Source organism: Acomys minous (genome assembly GCF_964271855.1).
Source record: "Acomys minous genome assembly, chromosome: 3".
NCBI classification, from domain to species: domain Eukaryota; kingdom Metazoa; phylum Chordata; class Mammalia; order Rodentia; family Muridae; genus Acomys; species Acomys minous.
Window position 1 is genome coordinate 100,017,065 of NC_140485.1, and position 26,250 is coordinate 100,043,314.

Sequence of the window (26,250 nt, forward strand, 5' to 3'; positions counted from 1 at the left end):
CACCTGGAATCACTTGACTATCAGATATTTGTTGGAAGAGCCTTCTACATGCCAACCACTGAAAATCAAAACATGAACAAAATGATCCCTGATTCCACCGAGAGAGGCTTCATATAATAGAGTATCTTATACACGAAAGAAGAGATTTCTTTTTTAGTATGTTTTGCTGTGTGTGGTGGTTTGAAAGTGATAATGGTCCACATAGACTCATGTGGTTAAATGTTTGGTCCCCAGTTAGTGGAACTGTTGGGAAGGATTAGGAGGTGTGGCTTAGTTGGAGTAGGTGTGGCCTAGTTGGAGTAGGTGTGGCCTTGTTGGAGGAAGTGTGGCCTTGTTGGAAGAGGTGTGGCTTTGTTGAAGGAGGTGTGGTCTTGTTGGAGGAGGTGTGGCCTTATTAGAGGAGGTGTGGCCTTGTTGGAAGAGGTGTGGCCTTGTTGGAGGAGGTGTGTGACTAGAGTGTGCTTTGAGGTTTCAAAAGTCTACACCATTCCCAATTAGCTTTCTCTCTGCCTCCAAGTTGCAGATCAAGATGTGAACGCTTAGCCTTATTTTAGTGCCATGCCTACCTACCTGCTTTCATGCTCCCCATGGAATCTAACACTCTGAAACCATGAGTTTCAATAAATATTTTCTATTATGTGTTGCCTTGGTCAGGGTACCTCTTCACATCAATGGAAAAGTAGCTAAGGCACTGAGATTATTCTTAAGAAACCTAAAGATGTAAGGCCAGATATTATTGTAAGGAAACCATTTCCAGTGAAAGACACAGGCCCCAAGATGGAATGTCAGAATCTGTGTGCATGGTTAAGAAGAATCATATCACCCTTGAGCCTTTGAGTTCTAGTGCTGATCAATACAAGTGTGGTACAAGACACACATATGAGCCAAATTTGAAAATAAAATATTTCAGCTGCTCAGAACAGGTAAACTAATTTTAGAAATATATTTTATTTAAACAATAATATTCTTAGTAATATAATCTCAACAAGTGATCAAAAATTACTAAGAAAACCTTTTGTACTTTCACAGTATGATAGCAGAATAATTCCTAAGACATCCACATATTAGTGCCTAGAGCCTATAAGTGCATTTCCCTATATGGTAAAAAGAGTTTTTCAGGTGTAGTTAAGTTACAGACTGTAGCTTAATGATGTGAGTTCCTTTCTTAAATAGTAAAGCAGTATTTGTATATAATACAATTTAAGTAGTTAAAATAAAAAGCTGCATATTTTAACTTGTAAAAAGCCACTGCTTTTATATGAAAGGAAAATAAATCCTCTATACATGATGTAAATACCTCAAAATTATTCCAGTATAGGGACATCCATACATTTCAAGGATTGCTTAAATCTGATATTTGGACACAGGCATGTGAACATTTGGTGACTGTTATACAATTAATATGCCATGATTTTCTATATTCCAAAATTGTACAGCAATGAATTTGGAGCATGAATCAAATGGTTTAAAATGACATGCCATTGAACACCATTCTATGTGTGTTTTTTTTTTTTTATAAATGTCTCTTCATGTTATCCTTTCATTCAAATGGTTACCATGGTCTGAAGAGAAGAAAATAAAATACAAACTACTGAATATAAATATATATTATATATACAATATATTGTATATATATGTGTGTGTTTGTGAGTACATATGCACACACATATAACAAAGTGTGGGTCTGTGGGTATGTATGTGTTTTTATATAGCATATGCATGAATCCAAAACTTAACTATAGTTACGTTGTACAGATGAATTATCCATCTATTTCTGTATGCACTACATAATCCTCATGAGTTATATAGTTTTATATTATATGTGTGTGGTTATCTCTATCACTGGTTCTATGTACTAAGTTCTGTGTTCTGCTATCTTCAAATCCATGGCTGCAGGACAAATCCAGAGGTACAATGAATTTTACTTAATGTAAATTGCTTTGCAGAGCAACAGTTCTCCACAAAGTTTTGTTGTTGTTGTTGTTGTTGTTGTTTCTAGAGCTACAGTTTATGTTCATACTTTAATGGTGAAACATACCTAGCAAGTATTTATTATTTTCCATGCATATGATTGAGCCTAAAGATTGTGCATACTATGAAACTTCTCTATTTCCAGCCATTAAAAACAAAACAACTCCCCTATGACTGTGACTGAGGAGGGCCTCAGTCATAGGGAAAGGGAGTAGGGGGAAAGGGGAGGGAGAGAAGAATGGGAGGATACAAGGGATGGGATAACAATTGAGATGTAATATGAATAAATTAATAAAAAATATTAAAAAAAAACCAAAACAACTTAGAGATAGTGTCTAACTAAGTTGTCCAGAATGTCCTAGAATTTACTATGTAGCCAAGTCTGGCCCTTAACTCATGGCAATCCTTCTGCCTCAGCTTCCCTAATGCTGAGATTCTAAGTATGAACTACCAGGCCAGCTAAAGGGAACTTTCAACGGTATTTATAGATGCTACAGTTGTTTATGTGCTCAACTACTGAGCTGAAACCCTGAGTTTCTATATGAGCACTGTGTGTGTGTGTGTGTGTGTGTGTGTGTGTGTGTGTGTGTGTGTGTTTGTTTTGGAGGCACAGCTTCATATAATCCTGTTGGATCTCAAACTTACAAAACCTTATGGCTCTCCCTTTCACATGCTGGGATTACAGGCATGCACCATTAGCCTACTCCACACTACGCTGGGCTTTTACACATGTTCCTAACATCAGAGGATTTTCACGGACTAGAAACAGAAGATATGGCAGAAGGAGAAGCCAGACAGCTTATCTCAAGCTCAGGATACAATATGTCCTTGCTCGCTTGAAGATAGAGGTGACAACGTGACAGAAATGCTTGGGAGCTGAGAAGCTAATAGCTAACAAACAGGAAAGAAAAAAAAGACACCTTCTCTACCACCCAAGTAATTCTTCTCTGCCACATGAATGAGCTTGGAGGCAGCTCTTGTCCAGAGCCTTCAGAAAAGGACGAAGCTGTGTAAAGGTTTATGCTGGCCTCTGAGATTCTAAGAAGAGGAAACACTAACATTTCTGATCTGTAGAACTGTGAAATGATAGATGAATATTTTATATTACTAAATGTGTACTAGATTTTTACAGGAACCATAGAAAAGTTACATATGTACCAAGACTTGAAATCTAGTATGTATTTTACATGTACAACACGTTTCAATTTGGAGCAGACATTTCTAGCAGGCGCATGTGGCTAGTGGCTACAGCACCAGACAGTGTTAAGCTAGACAAAGCATCCCCATGTCTGAGAAGTGTCAGGTTTTTGGCTGCCTATGTCATCATGTGGAGAGAGAAGAGGAATAAGCAAGGAATGAGTTTGGCAAGGATTTCACGATCCCCACCCTATCTCATGTGAATGGAGTTTTGTTCCTTAAGCAGAAAGCTGGCTAACTTTTACAAAACACATATCTTGGATTCATTGGCTAATATTACGGGTTGTATCAATTCTAGGCTAATAATAAAACCTTTTAGGATCTCCGTTTAGGTACTGGTTAAGGTTTGAAACAAACAACAGAGTGTTGCTCGTCCCCCTTTAGATGAAGTTTAAGATGAAGCATCTGTCCTTTAGTCAAAACATTATGGCATAAGGGTGGTGGACAAATGTAACCAGTTGGTGACGGGCCCCTGTCTCTCTGGAATCATAAGCTCTAATAAACCTTTCCTTCTGTAGATTTCTGTGGTCACGGCATTTCATTACAGCAACTGAAAGCCAACTAATGTAAAAGCTAAAAAAGGATAAAGTAGAGGAATAACTTTGTAGTCTGTGGGAAAGAATGAGGCTAGAAATATAAGGCCAGAAAGTGAGCTTCATTATTATTTATTTATTAATATATAAAATATTTTATTTACTTATATATTAATACTTTATTAATATGTAAATTACATTATTCTTTATACATGTGTGTGTATATATGTGTATGCACGTGAGGCATCCCCCGGATCTGGAGTTATAAGTAGCTGTAAGCTGCCTGATGTGAGTGCTGTGAACTGAACTCGGGTCCTCTGTGAGAACAATATACATTCTTAGCCACTGAGCCATGTCTCCAGCCCCAGGAAGTGAACTGCAGATTAATTATTCATGGTAAGTTCCTGATTTAGAACTAAAGTTATTTTTAATGGTACACATCAAATTACATATATTTGTGGGGTAATGTTTTAAAATGGTGTATTATGAAACATTTAAACCAAGTTATATTTCACGAATATTCTTATTTTCTTTTTGTTTGAGTTAGTTTTGCACGCGTTCATTATTTGTGTGGAGGAATGAGAGTGCATGTGTGTCATGGGCACTTGTGTAGAGGTCAGAGGATAACTTGGTCAGAGTGATTACCTCATTCCACCATGTGGATTCGGGGAGTGAATTTTAGGTCTTCAAGTTCAGTGGCAAGTACCTTTACTGGCTGAGCCGTCCCCTACTCCTTATTATTATTTATTTTTGTAATAACACCACACTGATAATTCTCCCTTTTAGGTGGTTGAAATGCATCTATTCCTTTTGACTGCAGCACAGCATTTGTGTGAAAATCTATAGTTGGGATTATCCCAGCAGGGTTAGTAAGACTTGTATCTTCACTGTCTGGCCAGTGGTAGACGCAGCCACAGGTGGCTATGAAATACTAGAATGCGGCAAAGAAGATTGACGTGCCAGGAGTGTAAAATGAACATAGAATTTTTAAAAATACCACAAAACATTCCATCAATCATTTTATTGGAATAATAGTCAGAATCCAAGAAGCTAAATAAATTATATGACCAAGTTATTTTCACCTTTTTATAAATCTTTGCAACAGGACTGTGATATGGGGCTCAATCACATATGTTATTTGCACTGTATTTCTATTCTTTGTCATTATTCTAGACCTAAAGTCCATGGGAATCACCCACAAGCTTGCTAACATGGGTATTTAGCCCCTCCTAGGCTGAATGCTCCTAATGGCCCTGATGTCACTTTGACTATGAAGCTAATGACTCATAATTTCAAATGGCCCGCAACACAGAGCCATTTAGGAAGCTTTACAGTCACAATGATCTGATTGTTGCACCCAAATCAATTAAATAAGAACCTAGATGACATGAGCCAAGAATAAAAATTAGCTATAGATCTCTAGGTGAATTTACTGTCTAGCACATATGAGAATGAATGCCTCAAAACTTCTTGATAATAGGTGAACAAAGGTAATATTTGTTTTTATAAAAAGATAAAGAAGTTATGTAGAGAAAACAATTTGTTCAGTAGTGAATCATCATTAATTTGTTAAGGGAGGGGCTGGAGAGATGGCTCAGAGGTTAAGAGCACTCACTGCTCTTCCAGAGGTCCTGAATTCAATTCCCAGCAACCACATGGTGGCTCACAACCATCTATAATGAGATCTGGTGCCCTCCTCTGGCCTGCAGGTGTACATGCAGGCAGAGCACTGTATACATAATAATAAATAAATAAATCTTTTAAAAAATTTGTTAAGGGAACTATGAATCTGCAAAGTCACTGTGATTTAAATCACCATGCCTTCAAGGAACTTAAAAACCGGCCACAGGGACCTGTTGACTACTGAAATACCTGCAGAGCAAAAACTAGGTGGGTTTAGCATGGAGCATTATCATAACAGTCTGCAGGATTCTAGCACAGGAGAAGCTGAAGTTGGTGGACTAATCAATCAATCTTTTAGGAAGTCTTGTGCTTCGTGCTCTGTAAAGCATAGAGGAGGCTGGTAGTGTCATCTTCGGAGTGGTTTTAACAGAGAGCATGCCTGAGCACCATCAGGCAGAACAGAGGAGCCACGAGCAGGGAGACTTCTAAATTCTCCACACTTGGGCGACTGAAGGGATGTTTCCAGAGATGATCGGATCGGATACGCATGAGGACCGGTCTGCAGCAAAGTTTGATTAGAAGAGTTAGTGAGAATTTCCACCGTGGTCCTTTAAAAGCTCCTCCATTGCTGACACGCACCACTTCCGGTTACACTAAGAATGCTGTCTTTTCAAATATTATTTGATTATTAACCATTCTGAAGGAAATAGCGGTGTCGATATTGCCTCTGCTCGATCTTCTCTATGCAACCATTTTTTAGAAGAGACTGGTTACATCTGACTTTCTGGTATTCTAGTTCTTCCAATCTTTCCACCCCCTCTTCCACGGTGTCCCTGAGCCCTAAGTGTAGGGGCCCTGTGCATTGTGTCTGGTTGTGGCTTTCTGTGTTGGTCTCTATTTGCTCTAAGGAGAAGCTTCTTTAATGAGGGGGTGGTAGCTACACTTATTTGTGGGTGTGAAGGCAAGATTTAGAATGTAGTTAGGAATTACGCTGGTCTAGCAAAGTATGTTCTCTTCTAAGACCTATGAGCCCCAGGAAGTTGGCTAGGTTTTTAATATCAGGCATAATTTTCCTCCTGTTGAGTGGACTTTAAACCAGTTAGATGTCTACAGGTTACTACCAACATTTAAGTGCCAGTTATTGCATACACACACGCACGCATGCACACATGCACTTTCAGTCACACTTATATCCTGTCATTCTGATTAACTTGGAAGGTGGAAAATCTTGCAGGGTCCAACCCATAGAGAAAGAACTATAGGCAGCTAATGACTGTGGAGAGACGGAGAGCTGTAGTCTCACAGACGCAAGCTCCCAGTTATCTCTGCAAATCAAAGTGGTCAGTCCTGAAACCAATACACACAAACAATACACATAGACTCAGCAGGCTGTGCTTTTGTATTTGTGCATAGTTATGTGTGTGCGCATAATAATAATAATAATAATAATAATAATAATAATAATAACAACAACAACAACAACAACAATAACAAAAAGAAGCAATCCATTTAATAGTCTGGGAATATGGGGGAAGATGGATGGAAGGAGGGAGGTTGGAAAAGGGTTGGAGAGAGAAAAGAGAAAGGGAAAAGTGATGTAATTTAAGAGAAAAGAAGTAATGGGGCTGGAGTGGTTAAAAGTACTTGGTGCTCTTGCAGAGGATCCAGGTGCGATTCCCAGGTTTAATCCACACAGTAGTTCTCACCGGTCCATAACCATAGATTCAGAGGATCTGAAGCCCTTTTCTGACTTCCGTGCACAAACATGGTACACATAAATACACATAGACAAAACACTCATACACGTAAAAGAAATCTAAAAAACAATTAAAAGTAGCACATGGTAAATATTTTGGAAAATAGTGGACAGATATTATTTCTGGCACAAGAAAGAAATAGACTTAGAGATGTCCAAGGGTAGGGGAGAGGATAATAGAGCGAGAATCCAGACTGTTACAAAAATTGACTATTACTCTTCCACTGAAATAGGAAATGAGTTCAAAGTTAAGATGAATTATACTGATTTTATTTTATTGCTAAAGTCTCACTGTCCTAAATGCACAGTGTTTGTCACATAGAGTCATGCCACAAATACTTAAGTGAATTTATAAAAAAAAGAGTGATAAAGCCCTTTAATTCATCAATCTGGAAATCCAAATAACCCACGAGTAAATCTTCAGGATATTGGTGCTGTGGATGCGGAGGTTTCTCAAGCGATACCGCAAAGTTCTCCAGTAAAGAAAAATCTACTTTATCAGCTATTTCTTGTTTCTTTCGTGATAAAAAACAAAGATGACCATGCCATTTATCATGTGTAGTAAAGTACCTACGAGAGAAGAAAAAGAAGACTATTAGTAATGATGCCAGGACAACATCCTCAGAGTTTCAGGCAACCAGGGACAAACCATATCGGAGGAGTAACACCTGATTTTGGCTGCACATTTGACTGATAAGAATAAAGAAATCACTGTCTAGGCGACTCTGAATTGATGGGAGACCGTGGAAGTAAATGGCACTAATGAAAACAGATAGGTTCCCTATGAAATCACACAGGAATTGTCGAGTTATTTATATTTTGACCAAAGTAGGTCTTTGCCTATCAAGGAAGGTGGAATAAGGTGATGGTAGAAGGTCACTTATGGAGTATATTCTTAGTGCACCCCTCTCTCTTCTCCGCTGGACAGAATGTGATCATTCTGGTTAGTGCTTCCACAACCACCTTGGGTCAGGATGGTGGAACCAAACAACAGAGGAAGAACTGCATCTCCAGTGATGGAGTGGTGGCTCACGGTCTCCTCTTCGTCTGTTGTGTGAGAATAAATATTGACCAGACTAATAATTCTGGATGATTTAGCAATTTTCTGTTATGTATGCTAAAAATTTCTATACTCATATGGTCCAAACACCTATTATGTGATGGTAAAAGCACATTATTGGAGATACCGTAAACTTTGGCTGCAGGACACAGAGAAAAACAGTCTTAAACGAAGCAAGAAATGTCTTCCCTGGTGGCCATCTTTTCTAGTGCCAGAAAGTGCTACCTAGGCTCCTGGAGAGAGAAGACCACATCAAAAATCTTATTTAGTGATGGGCCCTGCATAATGTGATACTGACCTGCCAGACATGCTGTACTCAATGATACAATAGTGACATGGATGTTATGGAAATAACCATAAACTTTTTGATTGGATATGAGACCTGCTTCACAGGAGGGAATGCCTAAACCTGGTACCATAATCATGATCAAAAGCCTATAGAAGTCATATCCCTTAGGGATAGACCCTTTATTGCTATTTTTGCTGAATTTTTATACTGTCCAAGCAACTTCTAAAGATTCATTTTTGTATCCACATACTTGGGCTTCTTTCAACCTTGGCCAAAGAAGCTTCTTTTTATTATTATTATTATTATTTATTTATTTATTTTGCGGTGCTGAGAATTAGGGACTCAGTGCAAGGCCTGAAATGGGACATCTGGGTAAACATGTTCTCACTATCTTTTATTTCGTTGAGACATTGAAGAAGAGGAGGTAGAAGGAAAATGAGAGCCAGAGGATGGGGTGGACTGCTGTGAAGCGTAGTCTTTTGGATATGGCATAGTGGCATACACAGGAACTCATAGCAGCTGCATATCTGCTTAAGCCCTGTACAATATCAAGACAGTCAAAATTCTGGCAAAGCTGGGATAGAACTCCATGCCTAACCTCTTACTGAGTAGCATTTGGCAGTCAGTATCTGCTGAGAGAAAGAGAAACACTCTTTTGTGAGAATGCAGCCTGTGATGGGATTCCCATGATCCTGTGCGTGACCCCATACTTATGCACATATGAGAGGCATTATCTGGACTTAGTGGGTTAAAAAAAAACAACAACAAAATATGGATACATGAAGTTAACAGAGGGATGTATTGAGGGAGATATGGGGGAGCTATAGGAGAAAATGAAGGTAAATTTATCATATTTCATTGTATACATGTATGAAATTTTCTCAAATAAAGAAACATAAAAAACAAGGCTGGAGAGATGGCTCAGCAGTTTGTGACCACTGACTGCTCTTCCAGAGGACCAACATTTAATTCCAAGCACCCACAGGGCAGTTCACAACTGTCTGTAACTCCAAGATCTGACACATTCACACAGACATACATGCAGGCAAAATACCAACAGAGATATAATTAACCAACCAACTAAATAAATAAATAATATTTTTCAAGAAAGAAACATAAAAACCACAAAATCTCCAAACTATTACCTGACCCACATATGTTAACCACTCATGTAATTTAAATTGTTCTAGTAGACATTTCTCTTGGGTCATGGTCTGGTGCGTTGTATTTGTTAATTGCTTGCCTCCCACCCCAACCCGAGACTTTTACTGTTATGAGCAGACACTCACACACCCCAAATACTGCTGGGTAATGTTGCCTCACTGACTGGCTGCATAGAAGGCTGCACTTGGGCAGGGCAGAAGGAAGAGGTGGAGTGAAGGTACAAAGGGTTTGCAGAGAGAAGGATCTTGGGTAGGAAAGAGGGACAGGAGAAGGATGATGAACCCAACCACCATGGGCTAGGAAAAAAACCACGTGGGCCAGGAGGGGGAGCTTTGGAGTTCCGTTCTGGATAGAAAGAAGCAGCCCAGGTGAACAACATAAGCGAGTGTTTGAGGATCATGGATGGGAAAGAGGCCAGTTAGAAATTATTAGAGAAGATGGCATGAGATGGGGGCTTGGGAAATAAAGATAGCTTAAGAGGTAATATCTGCCATGCCCCAGGTGTAATAAGGCTATTCTAAAATCTCTCAGGTGCCTCTTTCTTTATTGATTGTGATAACGGGTTAGATAATGTCATCATAATAATTATAAGTTTTGATATTAAGCCACATTCGATAGATTTTTTTTATTTACTACAACATATTTCGCAAGTAAAAACAGTTAAATTTACTCTAGATAATGTATTTCAACATATGGTCAGTATGGCCATTACCCATGTGATCCTTGCATGGTTTGGTTCAGGCTGTGTTCACAACATCCTGTGCATATTGTAATTCTACAACCTCCATCTCAATGCAGACTCACTGTCTGTCCTGTGCTTAATAGGCCCGTGTGGTTAGTAATGTCACACAGGGCAGCAACACTTTATGCCATGCCTGCCTCTTCTTACTCCACGCATCTTCTCTCTTTCTCCTTCCTCTTGCCTTACTTTCATGAGAAGACATAGATAAAAATGTGTATCTTACCCAGAACGACAAATTGATAACAGCAAAAATGCTCATTTTTCATATCCCAGAAACCTTCTGTTCTTCTCATTTCTTAGTTCTGTGCACTGAATTTGTAGCCAGGAACGCACTGCAGAGGAAACTCTCTGGCAGACCTCTTAATTGCCATCCCTTACTCTTGGTGATCCTGAGCCATGAGCATTCATGGTTTGGGGATCATCTTCTAACATATTGGACCCCTAGACTTGGCATACTTTCAGATCAGCATAAAAATGTGCTATGCTTTGACATAAATTTTAGAAAGAGTTGATTTGATACATATTTTTCTCTCTCTTTTTCCTTTTTTTATTTCATGATTTAAGCATTCCATTTCTTGCAGAACAGTGTTGTCCCTCCAGTGACACCAGTCTCCCTTAGTTAAGTCTGTCTGGGTGAAGAATCAGGAGAGCAAAGGGAGTTCCTGATGGATCAAGCTGTCCATCTGGGAGTCATGAAGCTAGACCTTCACACTCCCTAATCCTCTGAGGGAGGGATTCTGAATTCCAGTAATGTTTGTCATAAGCAGAATGATGCTGAAATGACTTCTAGCAGGTCAGCTTCACAGAAAACAGCACAACCATAGTCCCCCAAAGTCCCAGTCCAAACAGCAGGACTGATATCCGTTACAAAAGGGAAAACTATGTCTATCCTGTTTGAATGGAAGAAACCATGAGCTTGGAGCTCTTTAGTGGACTTAAGAGGACCCAAAGACAGAAAGGTTATAATGAATGGGTTCTGACGAATTAACTTCCCAACAGGAAGGACAAAACCTTTCCCTTAAATGTGATGCACATGAAAGGTCAGTTTTTTCTTGCAGAAGCCAAGAAGCCAGATAACATGACAGGGCCCCAGCAAGATAAAAAAGAAGAAAGGCAGAGAGAAAGCAGGCAAAGGAGATGATATATGCTGCAGAAACAGAGGTAGCCATGGGATTTTAGTGGTGAGCGCGCGCGCACGCGCGCGAGCATGTGTGAATGTGTGTGTGTGTGTGTGTGTGTGTGTGTGTGTGTGTGTGTGGGTGGGTGTGTGTGGGTGCGCGTGCACAAAGTACAAATAATAGGAGGTGTAGGGCCAGGGTTGTTCCTCCAGGGGGCAGTAGGAATTCTCCTACACTGTACTGCTGACATCCTGTGTCTTCTTTGGTCTCTTCCCTGACTGCATTGCCTAATCTGTAACAAAGGTGTTTGCTGTCATTGGCTTGCGTGTTTCCTTCCCCTTCCCAAGACAGGACTAGGTTCAGATTACCACTGAGTTTTATAGCTTCAGGTGGTGCTTAGCAACCTTTCCTGTACTGTGTGCACTAGTTTTGGAACATGGGCATATGGTAGACACGGGCTATGTCATCAGAGAACTTGGGGTTACTTGGAAAGAAAGACTATAAAGCATGGGCTCTACAGCATGCTAATCAGCAATGGAGTATTAGAAACAAACACCCGAGGCAATCCTAGTGGCAGCATTTGGGCGGCACCCAAGGTTTGTAGGAAGGATGCAACAGAGGCATCATGAAAGATAACTGTGTTTAATAAACCATATTTAAGGAGGCAGGATATGAGTAATTCTTGTTTTGAAAATATTCCATTTAAAATGATGAAAGCTAAAGAATTAATTTCCTTGGTTTGGTTTTGTGGAAAATCCATTAATTTCTAGTGGAACACCTTATTCTCTGATATATCAAATAAATGAGGCATTGCTAAAGTGACAGATGAGAAATACAAAATAGGGCGTAAGAACCGAAGAACCGAGAAAGGAACGGAAATGTGTCACTACCAGAGAGCTTCATGATAACCAGCCGCTTTTGGAGTGAGCCTTCCTTGATATGTGATTTAATCTTCTCAGCAGCCTTGAAACTGCTGCTGTTCTCTTTATGTCTGATAGCAAAACAGAAAGAACAAGAGGGTGTTACTTGTCCAAGGTCATACTGTGAGTTATATAGTGAGAGATGAAATGAAAATTCTTACACACACACACACATACACACACACACACACACACACACACACACACACACACACACACACACACCAGGGTCACATGTACCTGAACACCCACATGCATACAATACAGGTACACAGTTGTGTGTACACACACACACATGCACACACACATTCTTTCTCTCTCACAGACTCATACACTCTCACACACACTCAAACACACTTGCACAAACACTCTCTCACACACACTCTCTTACACATACTCTCTCTCATATACACACTCTCACATACCCACAAACATACTTTCTCTCACACACACACACACACATTCTCAGACACACACACACACACACACACACACACACGGAAACTTTGGTGTGCAAAGGGCAAATGCGCCAAGTTGTTTAGATGTTGTCTCTGCTGTCAGTCAGGGAAAAGGCTACTGAGATGGACTGGAAACTCTTCCTTGGGCCAATGCCTCTAGCTCCTGCTTTTGTCTGCTGCTAACTGAGGGCAACACTCTTCCAGGACTCCCCTCCCCAACTAGTCACTGTAAAGGCTGCCCAGAGCCTGATCCTTCAGGGATGTGAAAAGACGTGAGAAACTGACTCTATTCTGTCAGCACTCCTTGGGAAGCAGAGCTCATCTGTGGACCCAGCATCCTCTTTCCCTGTGTGACCCGCAAGAGCTCAGCCACTTGGAGCGGCCACTTCCCCCTACTTGGGCATAATCACAGGGCACATCTCACTGTGAATGGTCACATGAACTTCCTCATAGCTCAGTTGGCTCATAGTGAGTTCTCATGAATTATTAGCTTTCCAAACTTCCTTCGTTTTACAAATTAACATTATTTGTCCTGTGTCATGTTTTAGCGGGTTCTCTTACCTACGTTATCGTTTGTTCAACTATGAAAATATAAGCCTCAATCAAATTCCACTGATCGTTATTTCCCACTGTTCAAGACAGAGATTTCTCTATTACAAATAAGTGACAAAAGTCTGCTGCTGGTTGAAACGCCTGCCCTAATGTTTTAAGTGCTTATGGGCTCACACTAAATTCTCCTGTCACCTGGGGAAGGATAACTCCATGAGTCTAGGACCCTGTGCCTGCAATTTAGTTTTTATTTCTCTAAGCAAAATTAAAAAGAATATAATTTTGCAAGTCAGTGTTGATTATGATTTTTACACCTAGTAAATAAATGTGAAGTCTACAGGACCTTAGTCATTAGAGCAATGGAAAGAAAGTAGTATGAAATCTGCCCAAGAAAACATACAAGGAGACATTGAGATATATTCATTTCAAGGAAAGTTAATATTGTACGCTAAGACAGAAACCACTGTCAGAGGTCAGGGACCTAAGCATGCAATACAGCTCACTAAACACACAATATGAATGATTCATATTGCTTTACATCACCACTGGTGTGGGCTACTTTGTAACATAACGCACATAGTTAACAGAATAGAAGTAAAGGAAAGGACTTGTGGTCAAACCCAACAAATGATCTTGAGCCTACTTTGCTTCCTCAAATCCTTTTGTAAAGAATGATTTGAAGAAAATGTAGCATGTTTTGATTACATGTAGTTTAGCTGGTTAATTGTACATGAGATTATTCAGGCTTGAATGGATGAGGTTTTATTGAATAATTCAAGTTAGAGCAGTGGCCTTGCAAAGTAAACAATCCAGTTATCTGTTTTATATCATAGCTTTCAAACATCTAGGGCTTTAGTCTCATTTATGCTTGCTTATAGGTGGACCAAATTCTACCAAGGGAGTGTGTGAAGCTGTTAGCTCTTTCCATAGAAGCTGCTATAAAGCGGGGTGGGGGCATCATAGCAATGAACAAGGGGCCTGGTATCATAGAAGTTTCTCCCTGAGGAGGTCAGAGCCCCCTAGGAGAATACATATTGCTGAGATCTGTGTATATTCAACGCTGTGTATATTCAAACCTATGTATATTTGTACACCTGAAGAAGTCCTGTATTTAAGACAGGCCCGGTTCTTCAAATTTTCTTATAGGGAACCTGAAAGATGCACATTTACCACAGAGGCTTTGATGTTTTAACTTCTGCTCACCTGGAACACAGGACCTTTGTCTACATTTGACTCCTTGTATGAAAGATATCAAGCCCTATCCTAGATTACTAATTCACCTATACATTTTTAAGTGTCTAATCTAAGTGATTTTTTTAAAAAAAAGTTGGTCTTTGTGTGAGCATGTTGAAAAGTACTTTTCACCCTTTCTTATTATAAAATATTGACGATGCCCAGTGACAATATCATCTATACTTTGGATGATGTTCCTGAACCTTTGACAATAACTAAATTTGTTGCTGTTGAAGTCTCATGGCAGCTGAAACACCACTGTAAGTCATTGACACAGACTGTGTTGGTCTTTTGTAACTTGGTCCTAGACAGCCAGCATCCACATACTGAAGTTCTTAATTGCCTTTTAGTTGCCCTCAGCATCCCACATGTTCCATTTCACCAAGCAATACAAATGGCTCCTCTGAACGCATCTCCACCCTCCCCATCAGCATCAGTCTCTTCAGTTGTCCTCCTGCCTGGATTACTATGACAGCCTCCCAAACGGTTGCCTTTCTTCTGGTCCTGTTCTCACAAAACCAATTCAACATTAGATGAAAGAGCCCACATTGAACCTTGGAATTAAGTATAGAGTAATCATGTTGCTCTACTGGAAACCTTCCAGTGCATTCTATCTTGCTTAGGAGATAAGCTAGAGTCCAGACTCTGGTATGGTGCTCTCTTTGCTCTGTTGCCTTTCTATGTCTTTCCGTCATGTGTTGCCTTCTTGCTTTACCCACTATACCTCAGCCACAGTAGCTTTATTCTAGATTTCTGGTCATGCCAAGTTTATTGTCCTAGAACCTTTGTCATAGCTGTTCTTTCTGCAAGAAGGACATTCTTCTTGTAGCTACATCCTTTGTGTCCTTTGTATTTCAGCCTGGGAGATGTACTGCAGCATCTATCCAAATACTCTCTTATTGCCCACTAAATATCTTGTATGGTACTTATCATAACCTAATTGTTCTTGTTTAGTACTGCGCTGCTCAATTGTTTATGTCTCTTATCAGCGTTGCTCTTGCTAGAATAGAAAGTAAGAATAGGCTGGGATGAGGTGAAACAGGACAATAGAAACTTCTAGGAATCTATGTGGATTCTAGTTAAGATTCCTAACAGTGGGATATATGGAGCCTGACCCGGTCATCTCCTTTAGCCAGGCAAGACTTCCAATGGATGGATTGGGACAACAACCCATCCACAAAACCTCAGACACACAATTTGTCCTGCCTACAAATGTGCAGGGATAAAAGATGGGGCAGAATTTGAGGGACTGGCCAACTAATGACTGGTCCAGCTTGAGACCCATGCATGAGAAGGAGCCTCTGACACTGTTAATGGTACCTACTATACTTGTAGACAGGAGCATAGCATAACGGTCATCAGAAAGGCTGCACCCAGCGACAGATGGAAACAGATGCATAAACCCACAGCTAAACATTAATCCTGTGGAAGAGGATGAGGAAGGATTGAATGAGCCTGAGATGTCAAGGTCACCACAAGAAAACCTGCAGAATCAACTAACCTGGATCCATATGGGCTCATAGAGATTGAGCTGCCAACCAGAGAGCATGCATGAGACAGACTTATGCCCTCTGCCTAGGTCCTCATGTAGGACTCCTAAAGCAGGAGAAGGGGCTATCTCTCGCTATGTTGTCTGCCTTTGGACCACTTTCTCCTAACTGGGGCGCCTTGTGTAGCCTCAAAAGAGGAAGATGCTGTTAGTCTTACTGCAACTTGATATGCCACAGCTGGTTGATAACCTTGGGAGGCCTGCTCTTTTCTGGGGAGAAAGAGAGGATGGGAGGATTAGGTGGAGGTGAGGTGAGAGGGAGGAAGGCCTGGGAGAAGAGGAGGGAGGAGGAACTGCGGTTGGGATGCAAAGTAAAAACATAACTAATTTAAGTAAATAAATAAAAATACAAAAAGAAATTCAGAGTGGGGATTTCATCTCTCTTACATCCCTTTGTGATATCCTTTGTATAAGAACTTCTTGGCAACTAACAAGTGTGGTGAATAAATGAATTGCATAGAAGAATTCTCACGTTGCTCAAGGGAAGAAGTTCCCTGTGCTCTGACTAAAACTTTGTCTAAACGCTCTCACTTTTAACTTTCCACCCGGGATCATTCCATTCCAAAGCTCAGAAAAGAGTGATGACATCACTTCCTCATCAGGAAAACAGTGCAGTACAACAGGATGCTGTGTCGTTGCCATTATTTCCGTACTGCTACTCATTGTGTCTCCAGACTCCTGGCTTTTTTTTTTTTCCTTTACCTTCTATGAATGTCTTTGGGAAAAAAAGTATCTCATTGCATTCATATGACAACTAAAATTAGTTCTTGTCTTGTAAGGGAGATGAGTGAATCTCAGAGGGACCATCCATTTGTGAGAGTTTTGAACTCCAGTGTGTCAAATATCAAAGCTTGTAAAGTGGGCTGGAGCCATGAATGCTCAGTGGCTAAGAGCACCGGCTGCTTTTCCAGCACTCATAGGGTGACTTACAACCACCTACCTTTTTCAGGGCTATGAGGACACAGCACACGTTAGCCCGTAGATATTCATGCAAGCAAAATACCCATGCACAGCAAATAATAAAATAAAAAATGAAAAGGCCACAAAGCTACTCTTTCTTGGAGATAATATCCCATCAATGACGTGGACCCAAACCTCATGGAGGTCCTTAATGATCCTGCCAAATCATTTGGGAATTCCCGATTCCCTGTATACTTGCAGAATTAGAAACCTGGCTAAGGCTTAAGAATTTAGTTTTAAGCATTTTCCCCCTATGATTCTAAAAACATTAGGTTTAGATCATGGTGTTAGATCAAACAAAGAAAGGAAGCAAAAACAGGGAGGGATGTGCCAAACTGAATACATAGTATCTTCCGAAGTCTTTGAAAGAGCATCAGATATTAGTTACCTCAAGAGTTTAGTGACTCAGAAAGACTCCAGAACTGCAGGGTGGATCAAAAAGGCTGTAGAACCTGGATCTGCTGCTCTAACTGGAAAAAAACCCCTCATGTTGAATTTGACAAGTCACAAAACAGGAGACAGGGTTTGAGCTTGGTTGTGGAGCAAGTACCCAACTGATGGGCTGAGGGAATGTTTTGAGGTTGCCAGGAGACCCCCAACTCAACTGACCTCCGTCCACCGTCTTTTCAAGCCTCTTTAACTCTTTGCATAAATCATCCAACGTGACTTTGAAGCAAGAGTTACTCGTTCAAAGCAGGGTGGTTGCAAAGGGTATTTGACAGGGGTGTTATTAAAGTTTTAATATTTGATTTTATAGGCATCTTCCTACTACCTCCCAATACCAAGAAGTCTGTTTTGTGTTACAATCATGAGGTGATGACAAAAAAAATGTTTTTTAAGAGCGTTCTTTATTGGGTGGTATAAAATGTGATCAAGCTTACCTACCGGAACAATAAAATGTTGACTTTCTACACCCTTCTTGGGAGAATTGAGCCTTATCCCATAGAAGAGATAAATCGCCTCCTGAGAATCAGAGACTATGGAAATGCACATCTGGCAGCTTGCACCTGGCCAACCTATTCATGGAAAGGTCATTTGAGTGCTAAAGAGTCCCCCTCCCAACTCTGCTGGAGAGAACTGGGCAGCTGTTAGGAAAGAAGGTTTACATGGTTTTAAACCATCCCTCTTACAGAGAAGACTCTTCCTTAACAGTGTCTGCAAAGAAGACAGTGACCCTGCATTTGATGTCACTACTGAAGGCTGCTCCCATGTCCTTCCCCCATACCGCAAGTTAAACTACTTCTATATTTCACATGTTATTATGTTGCCAAAGTTAACAGCTGGAGTGTTTTATTTTATTTTATTTTATTTTGACAAATACTGTAGTATAGCCTTTTATATTTCACACTTGTTCTAGTTAGCAAATTGAGCTTTTTGAATGATTACTCATAGTTTGTTATGATTTTTTTTGTTAATTTTCAAATTTAATTGACAAGGCCTGAGTGAAGAGCATTCAGATAATTTGTAGGCTAGGCAAGCCAGGAGGCTTTTACAGAAGTAACTGTCAGGCTTTCAGTACCGCAGTGCTTTCCCTAATAGGCTGCCCCAATTTTAAGTAAACATTAAGTGGGCTTCTTATAAAGTTTTGGAGTTTTGAAACATGTGGATTCTGGGTGAGGTGCATGTTGGCCTGGAGGAGCTGGCTGTCCTACATACAGCAACAGCCAGGATGTCTATCATTTTCCGTTACAAGGGTAGCTTTCCAGGGTGACAGCGGGGCTTAATATCACAGTTCTTGTCACCAATGCATCCGTTTAAGATGTTAATAACGTCTGACAAATAATATCTCTATGAAAACTCCCCATTTCTTACTTTCTCCGTTTCTCTGATCAGTTTTCAACTGTCTGAAGAGAAAGGCAGCCTTTACCCCGATAATGCAGAGATTTGCTCTTTGATGTTCACAGAGCCTAAATCCTCTGTCACTGCTGACCTGGATTTTCAGCTCATCTATTAAACGCTGAGCTTTCACATCCCCTCATCCGGAGGAGGCAAGTTTGTACTAAAATAATTTGCTTTTCAGAGAAAGCAAAACATTCCTGTGCCCCAAATCTAAACCTTCCAGGAAGAGAGAAGCTAAGATTCCTTAAGATTGTTACATGCAGTTGCTTTATGTTCAGTTAAAGCACTTTAAAAAAACCTTCAAATGCACACTTTGGGTTTTTTTTAAAATAAAGGTTTTTACATACTGTTCAAATATTTAGCTTAACGTGCTTAAATTTCAGTGATTCACATCACAACAAAATTACACATTAAAAAACCAAGCCTGACATGGAGATGAGTCAGAGCTTGGCTGTTTTGGCTACACACTCAGAGCACTGTAAACTCCTCCTGATTATGTAGATCTCCCACCGGGTCCTCGCACTTAGCATGCAGACCCTGGGCTTGGGCTGGAGTGCACAAGAAATATGGAGAATGCTCTATCTCTGTTAATTTATCATGGCTGAATTGGCATAGTGAATGGCAACAAATGAGCCTTTTTTTATCCATACACCAGTTATCATTACATTTTCAACGGTTTCTGTTTGAGTTTCAGAAATGGAAGCTAATTACACAGAAACTGTTGGAGGCCCCTGGTGACAATTTGATGTGGTCACAGGGGAGAGGCTGCTGGACACCAACTTTGATCCTGCAGAAAGAGATGATGAGACAGTTAAACACACACACACACACACACACACACACACACACACACACACACGCACGACATGAAATAAAATAGAGATTATTGAAGTCATATGGAAATTTAAGTATCAGATTGATGTTTTTCTCTTGTAGAATGTTTGATGGATTCTACAAGAGCAAGCAAAAGCAACCACTGAATATTGTTCCCTGATTTCCTTCTATCATATTTTGAAAATACATTTAAAAAGCACAATTTACAAAGCTTTCATTAACCTGATTTTAAAATTTGCTGACATTTAATAGGATACTGTTGTTTTAGAAGAGAAATCCCATTATGGTATTATTGGGTTGGTAGTAAAATTCTTATATGTAGAATCAACTTGACAAAGTATGGCCCCACAACATAATTATTATCACCAGACAACTATTTGGAGTGACATGATATCTATTATGTTTCAATAAATCTAAATGGATCTGGATCACAAGCACATAAAAGATTTTCCTTCACGGCCCACACTTAATATTTTTTTTCTTATCCTGCTTCATTGATTATGACATTATTTTCTATATAGTTCCATCTCTAGGAAATAAAAATTGACATTAATAATAAAATGATCCATTTTGACAATCATTTTGGTATTGAGAAAAGCAGTTTATTTCCCCTGAACACTAAGGGTAGATATGCTTTATTTTGACTTAGTAATGATTTTTCTTAGATAGCTGTAAAATGAAGCTTCTTAAAAAAAAATCCAAATCACAATACTACTTTATCTTTATCTTTATTTTATTTTATTTTATTTTATTTTATTTTATTTTATTTTATTTTATGGTTTCAACTATTTGAAGACTATCTGGCATAACCTTATTGAGGTCTAAATAAAACCAGCTAATTGTCATCAATCTTGCCTCACTGTTTGGACAAATATGCATAAATTAATATTTGAGAGTCATATAAAATTACAAATCCTGATAGTCTGGTGCTTATTTACACTTTAAAGCTGTTCATTAGTTTTTCAAGTTAATAAGGTTAAAAACAATTAGAGAGTACACCTGCCCAAGACCAACTGAAGGGGCTTGAATGACTGGTGACTGCCTATTTTTAAGGTGGATTTGACATAGAAAAGATCATTTTCACTTTTACAGCCTTATGTGAAAATTAAGAAACCTATTAAGAGCTAAATTGTTCTTACTATCTGTTTACTGAGTTATAGGTTTCATCTTTAGGTTCCACATAAATGAACAAATGATTTTTAGCTAATGCAATTGATCATTCAATTAATTATTTATCAAGTATTTTCAACATACTTGACATTGCATAAAAGCTAAAAATATAAAGTTACACATAGTGCTGAATTTTTTTTTTTTTTGGTTTTGTAAGATGATTCACGCAAAAAGATACCATATTCTCAAGGAGTTCACAGTAGTTTGGAGGAGTTAAAAAGATTAGCCCAAAAGAGATATCCTCTGAGAGACTCCATCCAGTGGGGGGATTGGGACAGATCCTGGGATTCTCAAGTTGGACTCTGGGCAGAGTGCTGAGAGTTGTAGGGAAGATTGGGGGAGGGGAGATAAAAGATCTGAGAGGGGCCAGGAGGTCCACAGGGAGCACATCAACATCTGCAGGATCTGGACCCAGGGGGGCCTGCACAAACTGATGCACCAGCCATGGACAGTGCATGCAGAGAACCTAGACCCCCTGTTGAGATGTGCCCAATGGACAGCTGATTTTCCACAGCATGGTAAGGGGGGCGGTGTGTGTGTGTGGGGGGGGGGGTGACTACTGCTGCTGATCCCCTGACATGCACTCTGGTGCCCACGATTTGATCACTGACCCTTGGCAGGAAGGCCTTCCAGGCACACAGAGGAAGAGGATGCAGGATATCTTGATGCTACCTGATAGGCTGTGGCTAGACAGTGGGTGGGGTAGGATGGCCCTCATCAGAGGTCTAGTGGGGCATAGGGCAGGAGGGAGAGAGAGGGTGGGAATGGGAAGATAAGAACGAGGGGAGAACAATCTGGATGTAATGTGAATAAATTATAATAAATAAAACATACATAAGAAAAAAAAAGATTGGCATGATGATCATTCAGGAGGATGCACCAGAAGGATTGCTGCAAATGTCAGGCCACGCTGGCGCTGCATAACGAATGAGTACCACGTGAGCCAGGACAACAGTGACAGCTTGTTTCAAAAACTCAAAAATAAAAAATAGATAGAAAAAAATTATATAATTCAAGAAAAACTTTGTAGTAACAGCAATGGACCATAAGGGGCTGGTGACCATGGTAGAAGCCAGGCTGTACCACAACATTCAGGGTGGCAGAGGGGAGAGGAGTGAGGATCATGGCCCAAGGAGCAGGTAGTCTGAGTCACTTTGACAGCAATGTACTTCTGAATATTAGCATTTTGAAAAATTTGAACACTTACAACGAGTGAAAGAGTATCCACGTTTTTCGACTGCTCATCAATCTTGCGATGGACTCCTCTTGCGCAGAGATCTGAGAACAGAGAGTTGTCCCCTGGCTTTCCTTCCTCCCTTGTCCTCTACTGCTTGCACATCTACCTTAAACATCTTAGGGACAATTAATGTCTCCGAATTTGGAAAACTCCCAGTTTGGGAAGGAAAGAACATTAATACATGTATAGGATTACATGTACATATCATCTTATGGATTAATCATGTAGTGTGGGAGGAACACAGTCAGCCTTAGGAAAGCTTGAAATATTGTAGATGCACTTTGCTTTGTGTATGTGAAGAATCATTACAAGCCAAGGTCTCCTGTACTTCAATAGAATGTGTAAAAAAAAAAAAATAGGAAAAGTGAACATCCTGGGAAGTTTAAGTAATGGTTAGGAGTCATTTCCTCCACTCCTGAGGAAAGCAAAGTTCTTTTAATTAGAAGAGAATGATAGAATTCTGAATACATTATATTTAACATATGAATATCAATACATTTAATATTAAGATCTTATATTAATCCTTTATATTATCCTGAAAACTTCTCTCAACTCCTACATGCTCCAGTTACTTTTTTGGCTTAAAATTAAATTGCTTCATTTTTCCCCCATGTAAGTATATACTCTTGGACCCATGATGGAAAGTTATTGGCTTTAATATTCATGATTCAGCAGGGCATTTTATGACTAGCAAGAGTTGCAGCTTAAGTGCATATCTTCTGTACATATAGAGGTCAGAAATAATTTGCTTCATGATATAGGAATTAAAATCAATACTCTTACTTCCTTAGGAAAACAAACATAACATGATGTAAATGAGAAACAAGTAAATTATTAATAGATGGGCTTATCTAAAATATAATATAAGCTAAGCAAGGTCAGCCAGAGGATTGAGTTTAGGGAGAACAAGTTACAGGAAGCATGAGAAAGCTAGATAAATCAGCGCAGCTCTGTCTGGAGAGAGACACTTTCATCTCAGCCATTTGGAGCCATATTACAAATGCCCTAGTAACTGTCCACTTGAATAAGCGTCGGCTGGGTTGACTGCTTGAGGGTGAGGAAGCTAGAGAGCTAAGAGTTTTGCTTGAAGTAGGTTAGATGTCTTGGGTGGGTCAGGGGATACTCCAAGGATTCTCATTAACCCCTGATTAGCCATCGAAATGTAGAGACTTCCATCTGACGTGGTCTGTGTTTCCGGAATTTGACCCCCTTGGCTGTGTCATTGTCTCTTTTTCCAGGATGTGGTGAAATTCTTACCCTCCATGGTGCTCATCTCCTTTCTTTCATTCCATGCTGGGTATGTTGCCTCTTTTTGAAAATGTGATGAAAACAAGCTGACCTGGAAATAGATATCTCTAAGAATCTGGGAAAACAATTCTTCTTTGGAAAAGTAAGACTCTCTTGAAAGGCAGGTGAGTGTACAGACTTGTGATCAATGAGTTGAAATTCCTTCTGATATTAGCTTGCTTACTGTGTGTGTAGCTAGTGTGTTTATACCTGTAGAATTGTTTCTTGCTGCTGAGTCATTACTCACGTAGAAGAGCATTTATTTACATGCTCAGACTACATCAGGACATTGCTTTAACGTCACTGCTGGAGATAGAAACATAACCCAAAGTGCTCCATACAAACAGACTTTGACCATTACTTAGCAATGCATGATGGACAAATCTCTGAAGTTCTGTGGACACAGAGGGGAAGCTATGGATGCTGTTGACTAGGAGCACTTACTTGCCGTGGCATCAGCTGCCGGGGAAAGGCTAGTGTGGCTCCTCTTTCCATTTTCCTGTGATATTTTGACATTGAGGTGATTTCTATTTTCACAGCAGACAAAGAGGCCTTTTAAAAATAGTTATAAGTAATTATATGGTACTTGAAGTCCCCATTGCTTTCAGAAGGGGCACAGCAGTTCCTGAAAAAACCTCCACCGGTACATTAGTGAAGGTAAACTTAAAGCTAAGCAACAGAGAGAAGCTATTGCCTTGGTGGCTTCGGATCATAGAGTTTGTTGCTTTTGTCCTCAGTCCTTATCTTAGAAGATGTTTGTTGAACATGGTTTTCTAATGAGATACAAAGTTATTTGTAATACAATCTTCACTTTCAAGAGATCTCTAGCAGAGAGGGCTGGAATTCGGGGCCCCACTTTCAGACTGCGGACCAAGTTTAGAACAGAGGGTCATTTGAGCATGGGGCAATTAGTACTTTATCAAAGAAGATTAAAGGCCCCCAGAAATGGATGTTTGTTCACAGGCACATGGGCACATAAGGGGGGAGATTGTGCATCCTAATGGCTTACAAGACCACAAGGGAAAACAGGAGTGTGAATGACATTGTTTTCATCACACCTGTCCCCAGAGAAATCTAGGAGACTACTTCAGTCTTATGTAATGGACAGCAATTCTCTTCACTCTGTTTTGCTTCGTCCCTAACCCTTACTCAACAATAATGAAGATTCCCTGAAGACCACCAATTTGTTCTCCTAGCAGAAATCACCCTCCCACATGTCCGACGAGCATGCGAGCGAACTCTGAAGAAGCAGCCTGCTGTGTAGGCCTTAGCCGTCATCGCTGTCTGCTCAGTTCTAGTCAGGCAAGCCCCTTTTCTGTTCCTGATGTTACAAGGTTTCTCTCTGGAGTGCTTTCTGACTGTCCATGTAGAAGAAACAACTCTTCTTTCTCTACTCACACAAAACCAACTCCCACCACACAACTCCTGGTTGCTTCCTCACCCGGAGAAGCAGGCTTAACTCTGTGACTGCAGACAACGAATCTGGTGGGATCAGGTAGCCCACTATGTTTTTTTTTGTTTGTTTGCTTGCTTTTTGTTTGTTTTTTTTACTTCTGAGAGCAGCTAGGTAGCATGGATTTAGAATACAATTTTATTTCCTATGCTTTAGTTTTCTTAGCTATAACAATGGTAAAACTAACATCACATTGAGGATACTAACACAACATTTAAGGTATTTTAGGCTTAACATGAATCTAAAAATCTTTTTTTTTCTTACTTTACTTTTGAGATTATAATATAATCACAACATTTTCCCTTCCCTTTCTCCCTCTCATAACCCTTCCGTACTGTTGCTCCTTCAAATTCATGTTTTTTTTTCACCAGTTGGTGTATGAACAATATCATATGATGCTTAGGGCTGACCGTTTGGCACTGGACAACCAAATGGTGTGCTCCTCCTGGGGAAGCCAACTTTCCTGCTCTCAGCTTTCTTCTGTTGGCTACAGCTCTTTGTGCAGGTTTGAGGCCTCCTGGACTTTTCCCCATTCACTTTGGCATGTTTACTGGTGTGCTTGCTCGGCTCATGATTGGGCGGTAAGGTTGAGTGTAGCTCCTATATTACTAGGTGACACCATATCACACCAAACTCCCTGGTCCTCTGGCTATCACAACCTTTCTGGCCCCTCTTCTGAAATATTCCTGAGCCTTAGGTATAGGAGTGCTTTGAAGAATGTATCCATTGGTACTGCATTTTGATCGGTTATGGTTTTCTTAATGAAGGTGAATGGTGCCAAATCCAGCAAGTTACACAGAAGACATTGTAGAGACACAGTAAAACGCTCTTGAGCCATGTGTTAGTTACCTACATACATTTTCATTTATACTTACTTAGTAACATATGTTCCTTTATGCATGCATATACATATACATTTAATTTTAAAGTTGGTAACAATATGGCACTAGTGACCTACTCTACTATTTCGGTACTATTGGATTGCAATTTTGTGAGTAAGCAGCAGAAAAAATTTCCGGGAATTTGCATTCAAGGGTTTTCTGTGTCACACAGAAGTCTGATGATTGAACATGCCACATATAATCACAGATGAGTTTCATCTCTAAAAAGAAGACATTTTAGAAAAAGTCCTTTTAAGTTAAAATAATATGATGCTTTTAATATTTAAAATGGGAAAGGCTATGGTGTGTGATTACAAATCATACTTCAAATGAGTGTGTATATAGTATATTCATACATACATATATATATAAACATGTGGCATCTATATGGGTGCGTGTGTGTATGTATGTGTGTGTGTGTGTGTGA